The sequence below is a fragment of the Anolis carolinensis genome, chromosome 3 (assembly GCF_035594765.1).
Source record: "Anolis carolinensis isolate JA03-04 chromosome 3, rAnoCar3.1.pri, whole genome shotgun sequence".
NCBI lineage: Eukaryota > Metazoa > Chordata > Lepidosauria > Squamata > Dactyloidae > Anolis > Anolis carolinensis.
The window spans coordinates 163,197,841-163,213,015 of record NC_085843.1 but is presented as its reverse complement, the minus strand read 5'-3'; positions in this window follow the sequence as shown (position 1 = coordinate 163,213,015).

Here is a 15,175-nt window from a genome sequence, read left to right as displayed (position 1 = left end):
GAAATATGTCATTATTGCCAGGCAAATCTTATCATGTCTAAGGCTCTTCTGCACAGCACCTAAAATGTAGGTTACCGAATTAAAGGAGGGGTGGCTAAATGGCACTAGTGATAGATACACACTAATTCGCTGCAACAGACAAAAAACATATGTTAAAAATATCTGCTTATATCTCTATTTGAGCCAGAAAATGTGCATATTCGCATGGCTATATCCTTGCACCCTTGAAAACATGTGATTCCCTTCCCTGTGCACTTGCACTTTTAAAAAGCCTGAAACAGCGGATCAACTGATTGGGCTGTCAAATGGACACAAATCTGGTTTAAAGGAACCACAAACAGAGAGCAATTAGAACTCTCTGAAATTTTTTATTTTAAACAGAGCTTGAATAAACTATTGGGGGGGGGGATAAATCCAGATGAAGTTTTTTTTAAAAAATAAATCACTCTGTTATGTGCTGAACCTTATATGCACACATGCAAATCTGCTTATATTTATATTAAGATATTTGCATATGCACATATACCATCCAGTGCATAATAGAGTGATAAAAAAACTTCTGCCAAATGTCCCCCGTCTTCCCTCCATCTTGTTCTGATACAGAGAAAGCCTATTAGGATGGCGGGGAACCCAATCCTAGCACTAACAGGTTTATGTGGAGACCTGCAGTCAGTTCCTGGGATTTTTTTTTACTCTCCCATTTAAAAGCCAGATTTTGGCACTGTCTGGAAGCACTCCAAGTCAACACTGAGGAGCCCAAAGGATGTGTCTGATCTTCCTTCTAAGAATAGACAGAGAGGCACATCCTCAAAGGAGAAGTACCAACATCCTCTCCCCAGAAATGATGACAAAGGCAGAACTGCATGATCAGAAGTGAGAGGGAATATGCCAAGCTTGCACTGGAGAATGGGGTTCCCAGTGAGGTAGTGGATACAAGAATTCACCAGGCCCCCAGGTGTGATGCCATAATGAATTTACTAATAAAATGGTATCGTTTTATCAGTTTTAACAGGCTGATTCTCTGGTTTCAACACTTGGGAGATGGTATAAACCAATTGGTTTCAATAAAAAGTAATTGTTCATTAAAAGTAAGGAAAGTGGCTTGTAAAGGTTAAAAGGAATTGAAACACTATTTGTTCCTCATTGCCCTCTTACTTGAAAGAATTTGGCTGTTTCGGTTATTAGAAAAGTTACTTTTTGGACTAGGAAAATGTTGGGATTGTAGTCTCAAATTTAAATTTGTCAAGCTCTGCAGGGCATTGAATGGCTGGAAGGCTTGAATGTTAGAGCCTGCAGGTAGAATTGTTCTATAAAGTATGCCTTGTTTCCTGGTCTCTCCTTTCCTCCTCCAATTTCATGTCTGATGTTTTATTTAATGGATATCTACATGACTGAGATTAGTTTGAGTTAGTATCACTTCTGAAGAGAGCATTAGAGAGAGAGACTAAAAATGGCCAAAGATTAAAATCAGTTCAAGGCATTTTGTTAATTATACAAAGTCTGCTTTTAAAACTGCTTTAAAAGCCCCTGTTCCTTTCCTCTTTCCAGCATCACCTCAACACAGGAGGCACTGCAAACACAAACGCTGCTATTCAATCTGAGAGCGGCAATGTTATTTAATTCAAATGAAGGCAGGAGCTAAGGTACCCTGTAGCCTGAGAGAAAACATGTGCAGTGAGTGTGAAGTGTAATGAACGAAACGTTTTGACTTTTGAATTATCTTCATGAAGAGTCATTTATATTTGTTAGTAAGCCTTTTGTCCTTTATTTCAAAAGCAAGCTTTCAAACTGCCAGCTTCTTTGGGAAATGTAAACATTTCTTAATTAATTACCAAGGTTTACAGGTTTAGAAACACACACGAACCCAGTGTTTTCATACTGTTTGTATTCCTGTATCTCCCCTGTTAAAAACTGTCACTCTTTGGTGCAATGTAAAAGACAGAGAGGTGGAAAGGCAGAGGACGAGAGATTTTGGAAAGCGGTGCTTGAAGTCAACAACACAGTGGAGCCAAGCTACAAAACTTGTCTTGTAAATGAAAAGTTTCTAATTTGCTTTGGACAGGAGGATGAGCTTGTGTGAGTCAAAATGGTTAAGGAATTCAATTCAGTTCTAAAAATACGAAATGGAAATTGTAAATTTATTTCTCTTACTGTGCTGGAGGAAAATCCCGAGAGTGCCTTGGACCGCAAGAAGATCCAACCAGTCCATCCTCCAGGAAATAATGCCCAACTGCTCACTGGAGGGAAGGATACTAGAGACAAAGATGAAGTATTTTTGACACATCATGAGAAGACAGGAAAGCCTGGAAAAGATCATGAAGTTTGGGAAAATGGGAGGAAAAAGGAAGAGAGGCCGACCAAGGGCAAGATGGATGGACGGTATCCTTGAAATGACTGGCATGAACTTAAAGGAACTGGGGGGCGGCAATGGCCGACAGGGAGCTGTGGCATGGACTGGCCCATGAGGTCACAAAGAGTCAGAAACGACTATGTGAATGAAGAAGGAGAAAAGCTTCAATTGATGATGACCTTATAAATAGGAGACCTCTAAGACATAATGCTCAGGTCGTGCCAACAGCAAGGCCATGGCTTCCTTAACTGAATAAATCCACCTGTAATGTGATCTTTTTGTATTGCCTCTCACTTTACAAAGTATTATCATATTTTTAAAGAATCATGCTACCCCTTGATATATACAAGATATTAGACATGTCCAAAAAATCGTTTTGAATCGTATATCGGATTAATTTCAGATTGTTCTCGCTTTTTGATACGCATTCCAAGACATTGTCTCACAACGCAACCAGCAATGTAATTCGAACCATTGTTGGCCCATTCTCTAATTGTCTCTTAATGTTTCGTTAATTCCCCCCCCCCAAAAAAGTTTTTTTTCAATATAGTTTTTAAAATATTTTTAAAAAATTGTTTCTGCAATCTACCTTGAATGGGAGTTAGTGCAGCCTAACTTGGCTGCCGCTCCCCGGCCAATCAGAAGCTTCCACGATGGATGCAAAGGTGGGGGCTAGGGTCCTCTGTGTCCACGTGGAAGATTGCCATAAAAGCCTGTTGTGTAGCCCGGGCGAGCCATTCTGGGCTGGGCTTTGCACGGAGAGGGTGGTGGTCTGGTCTCAGCTGCTGAAAATGGAGAGCAAGCAAGCCTCTTGTGGGAGAGAGAAGGTGAAGGGGCCCAGTCTGGCTGTTCCCACAGAGGGGTTTGGAGAAAGGGTTAGGATTTTGTTGCTGGTTCTTTCTCTTAGCAAGGGAATTTCTAGTTTTCAAAGTATCTTTGCACTCCTTGCCAGGGCATTGCTTGGCATGGTGGTCACTGGTCCATTTCTAATTGAAGGCATTGGGTTGAGGCTTGTGGGATTACATAGCAAGAGACACCATTGATTTCCAGTGTTCTTCTTGCTTACAAATATAGCAAGGGAATTTCTAGTTTTCAAAGTATCTTTTCACAACTTGCAAGGGCATTGCAAATTTGATGAGGATAGCTCAAGAAATGAGGGCGGGAGAGCCCTGTAAAAGTCCCCCCCCCCGGGTTCCTTTTTTTTTTTTGCGATTGCGCATGCGCGTCTGCCATTTTAGAAATATTTAGAATCATTACGAATTTTCGGAAATATCCAAAATTTTGGGGTGAAAAAATCGGAAATACTTTCTATATCGAAGTGCCAGCGCCCCCTACTTTAGAAACGAGAATTGAAACATTTTTTTCATCGATCGGACATGCCTACAAGATATGGTAGCTGTTTGGGCTTCTAATGAAAGGCACACTTATTTGTCTTTTGGGGCGTTCAAGATAATCTTTTTTTTTAAAATATGTTTTTTATTGTAGATACCAGCGAAACAACAACAAAATCCATCAACATACACATCCAATCACATATTCTCGGTAACATTACACTTGTTGGTTCCACTTTTATCTCCCATTTATGTACAGTAGTTTTTCGCCCCTCCCCCCTCCCCCTCCCTCTGGGAACAGTACTTTCTTCCATTCAGATATTATTTTAATTGATCAATCGTAAGTAGAGAATGATTCAATTCTTTATATTTTCTTTGTCCTTTGACTTTATCTATCAATCTTCCCCATTTCAGATCCCAATTCTTTTTGATTCGGCCTGATATATATTTAGTTCTCCTTTCAAGGATATAATCCTGAAGCATAAAATCTGCTAGGTATCCATACCATTTTTTAACTTCCCACTTTGTTTGCTCTTTCCAACCTAAGGCAACTGTTGCTTGAGCGGCAACAAACATGTATTTTATAATTTCCCCCCAGTCCTTAGTAATTTTGTTCTTATCTAATTTCTGGATGAAGAATTCTTTATTTTTCAAAATCAATTTATGTCCTGTTAAATCTTCAATTTCCTTCTTTACCTTGTTATAAAATTTTTGTACTTCATCACATTCCCACCACATATGAATATAAGATCCAGTTTTCCCACATCCGTGCCAACACAATTTTGTGGTTGATTTAGTTATATAAGCTAATTGGATTGGGGTTCTATACCATTTAGTCAGTATTTTCCTTTGGGTTTCTCTTATCCTTATCTGCTTGATTTTTTTAATTGAATTAATCCAGTATTCGATGTCAGAGTCGTTAATATTCATGTCCTCTTTACATATCTTGGCCAATGTTTGTTTCAATTTATATTGTTTTTCAGTTAATATCTTATAAATAAAGCCCATCAGGCCTTTTTCCTTTTCTAATTTCCATTTTAAAATAATCAAGATAATCTCGAGAGCTCTCCTTCAGCAACACATTCCAAATGAATTGATTTTGAACCTGTCCAGCTTTTGCAGCCATATAAAAAAATGGAATATCTCTCTTTTGCCATAGCTGTTCACTAAACATTTTTTTTTCCAACAGTGCTGTTCCCGGCCAAAGGATAGGAAGTAACAAATGATTCTAGTTTCTGCCCTGTCTTCTACAAAAAAATAGCCACATGAGTCTTTTTCAAAAGGGTTTCTCCATGGCTTCACAGAAAGGGATGCAAAGAACCTTACAGCACCTTTGAGACTAACTGAGAGAAAGAAGTTGGTAGGATAAGCGTCCGTAGACTAAGGCTACTTCATCACATACATCTGATGATCCCTCCAGATGGACTGAACAACAACAGAAATAATATCTGATAGAAATATAGAGCTATGATAGTCACTTTTATTTTATTTTTTTCTGTCTGATATTTTTCAGCATCTTTTACCTGATGAAGAATCCAGGAACTTTGAGAGTTGGCATGAAGAGTTTTGAGCTCACTGGTATGCCATTAGAGTTTGGATATTTACTTACTTACTTACTTACTTATTGCTGTAAGAGAGATATATCCCTGAATATGTTGTCCTGATTCATGTCAGTCCAGGATTCTCCCTGTCAAAATTTTGCAAAATTGTAAAAAAAAAATCTGTATTTTTCTAAAACATTTTTCAATAGGAGGAGGAGGAGTTGTTGGTGGTAGCAGCAACCAGGGCTGTAGCCAGAAAAAAATTTCGGGAGGGGTTTTGAAAATTTCGGGGGGGGGGGGGGTTGAACCCCTAGCACATACCCCTCCTCACTACAAACCTGTCAATATCTGCTTGAGATAGTGTTGGAAGGACTCTTAATGTTTTGCATCTCATAGACTTAGCATGGGGATTTGGTTAACCAGTTAAAATTCATGAGTAAACGAGATTTTTTTTTATAACTTGAAAAATTTCGGGGGGGGGGGGGGTTGAACCCCTAACCCCCCCCCCTCGCTACAGGCCTGGCAGCAACCTATATCAGCCCCACTCCAGCACTCATGCTCTGCTGAGAAAGAAGGAACTGAGGTAAAGTTGAGGTAAAGTTGCCTTGACTCCCAGCAAGTATTCCAAACAATAGCTGAGCACTCCATATTACTCCTTTCTCTTGGCAGGATACAAATGGGGTTGCTAGAGAAGAAACTGCTGCCATTTCCATCAGCACAACTATTTTGTGTGTCAGGAGCAACTCGAGAAACTGCAAGTCGCTTCTGGTGTGAGATAATTGGCTGTCTGCAAGGACGTTGTCCAGGGGATGCCCAGATGTTTTGATGTTTTACCATCCTTATAGGAGGCTTCTCTCATGTTACTGCATGGAGCTGATAACATGGAGCATGGAGCTCATCCACGCTCTCCCCGGGTTGAATTTGGATCAGCAACCTTCAGGTCAGCAACCCAACCTTTAAGTCAGCGGTCTGCCAAAACAAGGGTTTAACCCATTGCACCACCGTGGGCTCCTATCTGCACCACTGCTATTTTCCTTATCTTCTCCTCCCCTCCTTTCCTTACCAGGTTGGAAAAGCCAGCCTATGACAATGTTAAAAAGTTGGTAGCCCAGAATTCCTTCTCTCCCCATACAGGCCTAGTTCCATCAAGGACAGGAAAAGTGCATCAATGAGAAAAAAAAATCATTGCCAACTCACTCTAACCTCAAGAGCGTCAGGAAACCTATATCTAAATTTCAGTGATTTAACTCATTTACTCTAGCTAGGATAACTATAAGAGTTATGGAATATAATAAGTTGCAACTAACCACAACCAGTAGGATTATGTTTAAATTTGCCCAACAATACCGAAGAAAGGTTAAAGCAAAAGTCATACAGTGTTCTGCATGATAACATTATAAATTAGCAACTCCAATGAGCAAATAAAGCTGCCTGTTACTAAACCAAGGCATCTGTCCATTTTGTCCAATATTTTCTGTTTGGCCAACAAAAAGAAGAGATAATTTGAGATACCAGTCATCTGCCTGCAAAACATGTATAATTCCAACTTGAAATATATGCATGCAATATGACCTACCAGGCCCGTAGCCAGGATTTTGGTTTGGGGGGGGGGGGTGAGTCTGAGTTGGAGAGGATCTACCCTAGCAAACCTTTTGTATCATTATCCCAATATCCCCATGCATATGGGATATATTGAGCATAGTGATCAGATCATGATATGAATAAACCTAACAGTTTAAATAATAAATGTAAAGCCTTCTCGTGGAAAACCCTGAGAATTTCCGGGGGGGGGGGGGCTGAAGCCCCTCAAGCCCTCCCTCTCGCAGCTACATGCCTGTGACCTACCCTGTTTCCTCTAAAATAAGACATCTCCAGCAGTAGAAGCTAGTAGAGCTAGTAGAAGTTTTGCTGAATTGCTAAATATAAGGCTCCCCAAAAGTAATACCTAACAAAGGTTTTGCTTGGAAGCATGCAGGATCGGTAAATGTACATACCATAGAGTGTTGTACATGGAAATAATGGTAGTAACAAGAAATTCTGGATAGGATTCACAGTTTGTCTGGTTATGCTGGTTTGTGATGACAACTACTGTACAGTATATAATAAATGTTCATTTTTTTGGTTCAACAATAAATGTGAATTCTTTTTCATGGAAAAATAAGACATCCCCTGAAAATAAGACCTATCTTTGGGAGCAAAAAATTAATATAAGACACTGTCTTATTTTCGGGGAAACACAGTACGTACAGATCTAGCGGTATAATCATGTCAGGACTTCGGGAGCCAAGTCAACAGAGGGAATAAGCATTAAGAACATTAAGACAAGATTTAACATTGCATAACTAGAACACTCGGAACACAGTAATTTGCACAAAACTGCTATCTTTCGCATTTCTGAAGCAAAGCACACATTCACAGCATCCACAAAAGAACTGGCTGATTGATGGGAGAGAGAAAAAAAGATTGATGAAAAAGACATGAAAAGTGGCTAACTGATGAGAAAGCCTGATGAAAAAGATCAAATTTGTGTGCAATTAACTATCACAGCTTTTTTAGTTTTGCATTCATGTAAGAACTCTCACCAGGAGGAGGAAAAGGAAAGGAAAAGAAAAGGAAGGAGAAGAATTAAAAGGCCATCTCTCAAAGAAAGAGAAAAACTATGCAATTTCTCACAAGAATTTTCCCCAGCCTCAAATCTGGCATTCTCTGCATTGACATGGAGAGACAACATACAATTCTCATTTCACTAAAGATCTCCTGAAATTAAGACATTTTCCTACAGTTTTTCAAGGACACAATATCATTGATAATAGTAATATGTTTTTCTCCCCCCCCCCCCTCTTTCCTCTCCAGCTCTTGTTTTGTTTGGCTCTATTTTCTTGTTGCTGTTCACACATTGACAGTCTTCATTGGTAGCCAGATTGGTAGGTGCATTGTGCAATCCCCTCCTAGATCTCTTCCAAGATATCTTAGAAGAAAAAGAGCAGCCACTCAGAAAAGATCAAGAAAGGATTCTATAAATCCCTTTCATTCCCTAGGGGAATATGGAGGTAGGGAAGCTCCCTCAGAATAATTCTTTCAGGGAAATTCTTCTGAAACATTTCAGAATATCTTGGCTCCAAATTTCTCCCTTCTAGAGTTCAACATTAGTATGGATGGCTTGCAAGGGATTGATGAAACTCAATGCAGGGCTATATCCCCTAGAGAGAAACTTACCAGTATTATCAGGTGTAAAGCAATGGCATTTTGCAAACAACCATCATAATAATTACTCCCAAATTGGATGTGGGCATTCCTCCCAGAGCTTGAAAAAGTTACCTTTCTGAGTCGCAGCCTGGGGGATTCTGATTGCTGCTGTCAATAATGGCTCATCAGTTATGGCTATGAATTCACGGACATCTCTCTTTCTCTCTATTTTAAGATTCTAAGTTTTCAATATGTCAGTTCTTATTATGGCAACAATGAAGGCCCAAGTTGAGGATTTGCAGCCATTAAGCCTCTGAAGCCAATCCTGCTTTCAACATTCATCATTCCACGCCTGAATACTGCACTATTTGAAAGTCCTTGTCATAGCCTTCATAGACGATCTTGCTCTAAAAAAGGGAGCCAGTAAAAACAACAGAAGCATGTGCTGGTAGAAATAAATAAAGAATAAAATGAAACAGCTCCCACCATTGTGTCAAACTTGACAAGTATGTCACTGGAGCTCCGGTGCTTCTTTCTTGTCAGAAAGCATTCTCGTAAGTGTCTGTGAGCACCCTAATGAGAGCAAGGAGATCCATGCCAAGTAAAATGGTCATGATCATGATAACGCAACACCGCAACCACATCTAGCTGTGAACTCTGCAGAGCGTGCCTCCATTTTCTGGTTTGGTGAACTTCAGAAGTCAAACATAGGGGACGAAACCCCTGAGAAATCAACAGGGAGGGCCAAATAAAAGGAGAAAATATTGAGGACACAGAAATACAAGCATGATACTGTCATGAAGCTTTCCGTCCCCTATATACCAGTGAGGAGTGATCTCTCTCTATCTCCCTCCCCAGACTATGCTACCTAGAAAATGAAAAAACAAAAACCTAGCTGACATTATATGATGAAGGGCTGGCTGGCTGTTGGATCATCCCCCTGTCCTGCCTTCTCCTTAAATCAGTCTTCTTCTTCCCTTCAAACTCTTGTAAGCTTCACAATTACTTTTTCAGTAAGTTGACCTGTTTTTGTCAGTTCCCTAGGGAGTTGTTTCTCAGAAAAATCTCTCCTAGGATGAAGATAAAGAACATGGCATAAGAGAGCAAGAAAAGATGGTTATCCAAAATATATCCCAGCAGTTGCTTACTGTTCTCTCTGCCTTCTCTCGAAGTTTGCAGATGTTGATACAAACCGACCTGTTCTGTCCCTTTTGGACAAATGTGCATATCAATGTGTGACTCTCCATTGGGTTATATTCACCAAATGAAGATCTTTGGAAAAGTTACTTTTTTGGTCGCAGTTCCTAGAATCCCTTGAGCAGAAAAACCAGTGTCTGTGTCCAAACGCTTTTAATGTGATTCTTCTCCAATTAACTTCACAAAATAACATGGCTTTTAGACAAAGTCACTTTAAGAGTGAGCATGCATGATTAAATTTCATGAAACATAAACCGGATGAATGAAAAGGAAGCTCTGTGAGTTCGACTTGTCCAGTGCTATTTATCTCACAATAGGTCTGACTTTCTTGTCTATATAATTTGTGTACATGCGACAAATCTACTATAAATCCGCGATAAATCTATCTACACTAATGTGAGAGTAAACTCTATTTAAATCAATTTTGTCTCAGTCTTGACCTGAGAGTTTTATTGTGACTTCTTCCAGACTGGTCTAAAGAACCAGGACCTCTCTCAATGCAGCTCCTTAGATTGTTTGTTTGGGGTTGGGTTTTTAATGGTTGTTGCCTCTTCTCTAACTTGTTCCATTTTTAAAAGGTCTGATTGTAGTGATTTTTTGTATCTGCATTGAGATCTTCAAAAGAGTTTTTTTAAAGGACAGGGAATAGTATGCTTAGCTGATTTTTTTTAGAGTTACAGTGCAGAAGTGCTATTTCAATGATGCCCTGGTGCATTGTAACACTAAATTTTTTTAAAAAAAAGATTTACGTTTTGATTCTGATATGTCTGGATTTTATGAATTAGTCTCCTGTTTTAATATTGTATGTTTTTTGTATGCTTTTTGCTGATTTTAACAATTGTTTTATTGCTATTGATGTTTTACTGGTATAATTGTTTTATAGTCGTGCTATTGATATTGATTGTCTTATCGGGCAAGGCCCCATGTAAGCCACCCCGAGTCCCTTCGGGGAGATGGGGTGGGGTATAAAAATAAAGGTATTATTATTATTATTATTATTATTATTATTATTATTATTATTATTTAAAGAGACCCACTTGAGGAAGAATAACAAATCCTTTTGCTTATAATCCAGTTAAACACCAATGTCATTTGGAATTATCTATGCATACACTTACATACACAAACAAAACAAAACCTGGCAACATGTAAGTTACCTCCAAACACACTTGTCCCATTTGGGGGAACCCTTATCCTGTATTATATATTTTCATTTTAATGTTCGCCTGTGTGCTTATGATAGGAAGGTGCTATATTGTTGAATTTACAAATGTCCATTCTATTCTTGATTACAGTAAGAAATGTCAGCCAGTATTTGTAAGAGCCTTACACTGCTTATCATTAAGCATTACTTTAGAATATCTCTCAGTTCCCATAAACACTAAAGCTAGATATATCTTTGCTCATCACCAACTAAAAAGAAATATAAACAAAACATGTCACTGTTAAATTTTATAAGAAAGCAAATATGAGATAAAATCTCAAATACGTAGGTCCTTAACAGGAAGAACCAGCTACATCTGCATTTCTTCTTTGACAATTCACTCCATGGACACTAAAATGAATATACATTTCACTAAAAAATTAAGCAGCCAAATCTCTCGACCTATTTTTTCCCAATAAAAATGAAAGCCTACTAGGTTCAACAGAAGGACTGTAGACCACAGAAATGCCTGCATTCATGTTATTCTCGCAAGAGTTCTCTCACAAAGACTGATATTCCTCTTTAAACTAGGTCCATTTATGATTGCCAATATAAATCCTAAAATCGTTTAATCATAAGAAGGCTTGCTGACTTCAAAAGTCATAGTTTCAGTGAGTTATGGTTTCTTAATATGACCAGGAAATTAAAGTATTCATAGCCAAGAGAGTCACAGGTCATGCAGCACAGTTATATAGGCTTACAATGAAGTACAGAGATGCAGGATTCTGCTTGTTGCCAAAAGAGAGGCAGACTGACAGACCAGACAGAGATATACAAACACAAAAAAGAGAGTATGAACCCTGGGCTAGATACAAATTATAGCTGTAGCCCCAGGCACAGTGATTGCTCGGTTTTGACCCCACTTACAGTTAATGCACCATATTGTTACAATGAAGACATTTAAGAGAAGAGGTGCTATGCAAGAATATCTGATAACTATTAGGCCATCTGTCTAGTGGCCTGGTAGAATCTGAGCAATGCATTTGGCTATGAATGCTGGTCTTCCTCACTACATAGTACATTCTAGTTCATACCATCCTGCTTCATGACTTCAGATCTTGTTATATTGACTAACATGGCCTACTTGCTTTTGTACCAGTTTGGCAAGCTCTGAAGAAGGGTACGTTGGGGAAGAAGGAAAGGGATGAAGGCATTCCCAATTCCTTTTTACATATGTAGAAGACTAATTAGCTAATTGTAAGCTTTACTATATCTACCTATATAAATAAAAGTGAAAATATATACGTATGTATGTGTGTACTGCAAAGGGTCTTACATGGTTTGATGGATCTGGATCAATTTGGTACATATATCCTTCAAAATTGAAATGCTGGTAGGATTTAAATTTTAAAAACCACCCCTTTTGGGGCCAGGGCCCTGACCACAAAAATGGGTAATAATAATAATAATAATAATAATAATAATAATAATAATAATAATGGGACACTGAAGAAGGAGACAGAAGGCCTGATCCTTGCAGCCCAGGAGCAAGCCATCAGAACAAATGCAATTAAGGCCAAGATCAAAAAATCAGCTGATGACCCAAAATGCACACTCTGCAAGGAAACCGACGAAACCATTGATCATATCCTCAGCTGCTGTAAGAAAATCGCACAGACAGTCTACAAACAGAGGCACAACTATGTGGCCCAAATGATTCATTGGAACTTATGCCTCAAGTACCACCTCCCAGCAGTAAAGAACTGGTGGGATCACAAACCTGCAAAAGTATTGGAAAATGAGCACGCAAAGATACTGTGGGATTTCCAAATCCAGACTGACAAAGTTCTGGAACACAACACACCAGACATCACAGTTGTGGAAAAGAAAAAGGTTTGGGTCACTGATATTGCCATCCCAGGTGACAGTCGCATTGACGAAAAACAACAAGAATAACTCAGCCGCTGTCAGGACCTCAAGATTGAACTTCAAAGACTTTGGCAGAAACCAGTACATGTGGTCCCGATGGTGATCAGCACATTGGGTGCCGTGCCAAAAGATCTCAGCCAGCATTTGGAAACAATAGACATTGACAAAATTACGATCTGCCAACTGCAAAAGGCCACCTTACTGGGATCTGCGCGCATCATCCGAAAATACATCACACAGTACTAGACACTTGGGAAGTGTTCAACTTGTGATTTTGTGATACGAAATCCAGCATACCTATCTTGTTTGCTGTGTCATACAATGAAATAATAATAATAATAATAATAATAATAATAATAATAATAATAATAATAATAACTTTTTTATTTTTGTATCCCGCCTCCATCTCCCCGAAGGTACTCAGGGCAGCTCACATGGGGACAAGCCTAACTACAACAAGTTAAAACAGAGAACAGCCACTAGAAATAGGTGAGCTAGCAAACATCAACAGTCCAGTCTCAGTGGTGCCAGATACAATAGTCCTTGGAAAGCAACCAGAATATCCAAAAATCTTGTCCAAGGTCAGAATCATGAAGTACAAACAGGAACCACAATACCAAGATTCAGAGTTCCAGAAAGTCAGAATTCCTCTGGTATCAAGCCAGGAAGCAGCAGAGTCGGGTTCTAGTTCAAGAACAAATGGGCATTAAGACAGATAACGACATTGTTCACAGAGAGGGAATCACAGTGCTTAAGATTTCAGCTGCTACTTGATTAGTGACTTGTTTTTTTTAGCAATTCTATGAGACTTGCACATCAAAGCTCTAAAAGTGTGGATATGTTTAACCCTTCTGTATCTTGCTGAGACATGCTTACTTCATCTTCACTTATAGGGGTTTGCACAGACTGCTTTGGAATATTTGCTTCTGCTAAGGGTTCATATTAATGAGTGGCTGACCTAAACATGGCAGACTGCTGGGAACTCCTGGCCTCTGTCTCCTATGCTGATCCTTCTAGTAACTCCTCAACCTCGCTATTCAAGCTGGCCATGAAACAGAAGAAGAACACGTGTGAAGCCAGTCCTGATCACAGCCAAGGGAGTGTTCCTTCTCTTCCTCTCCCTTCCTTGCATTCTGGAGCACCATCAATAAAACAGTGGCCCAGTGAAACAAGTGCTTGCCATGTCCGACAGACAATTATATGTTGCATGCTCCAGAAGTTTACAAAAACAACATAAAAATTACAGAGAAATGTAAAAACTTTTTAGATTAATAACAGCCTGCGCCGGGCTTTGGCGCAGGCTGTTGAGAAGCTGCAATAAATCACTCTGACCATGAGGTCATGAGTTCGAGGCCAGCCCGTGGCGGGGTGAGCACCTGTCAATTAAACATAAAAAATAGCCCCTGCTCGTTGCTGACCTAGCAACCTGAAAGATAGTTGCATCTATCAAGTAGGAAATAAGGTACCACTTATAAAAAAAAGTGGGGAGGCAAGTTTAACTAATTTACGACCTGGAATGAGGAAGTGCCGTCAGAGTGGATGATGAAGCAGCTGCTTCCCCCTGTGGCCAGAATTGAACATCCCCTCAGAAGAAGGTTAACTTGCCTCTGCGTCTGTCTCTGTCTCTGTTTGATGTGTTTATGGGCATTGAATGTTTGCCCTATGTGTGTAATGTGATCCACCCTGAGTCCCCTTCGGGGTGTAAATAAATAAATAAATAAATAAATAAGCCGAAGAGCCGGCGTTGTCCGTAGACACCTCCAAGGTCATGTGGCCGGCATGACTGCATGGAGCGTCGTTACCTTCCCGCCGGAGCGGTACCTATTGATCTACTCACATTGACATGTTTTCGAACTGCTAGGTTGGCAGGAGCTGGGGCTAACAGCGGGCGCTCACTCCAATCCCGGGATTTGAACCTGGGACCTTTTGGTCCGCAAGTTCAGCAGCTCAGTGCTTTAACACACTTCGCCACCGGGGCTCCCTAGGCTGGATAGACACTGCCATATAATGCAGTTTCATAATGCAGTTTAACTGCATTGCATGGTAGTGCAGTTTCATATAATCAGTTCAATACAGTTAATCTCTCTCTCTGTTTGATGTGTTTATGGGCATTGAATGTTTGTCCTACGTGTGTATAATGTGATCCGCCCTGAGTCCCCTTCGGGGTGAGAAGGGCGGAATATAAATACTTTAAATAAATAAATAAATAAATAAATAAATTGGGGATATTGTCCCTCACCTCTCTGACTGACCCATTCCTAAGATCATAAAGCTAACAATGAGCATTTCTTATAAATATAATCAGAAAATTCATACCCAAGCAAGGCTGGGTATATACTGGTATGCTAGTATGTAGTAAAGGATCCCTAACAGGCAATTTAAAGGACAATGTGAAAGCATTACTGGATCTAGCCACAGGAAGAAGCCGCATGGCGTCCAGCTACATCAGGAATGAAAGGTTTCTTTATAGTCTTCTGATTCAGGTATGTCCATTGCT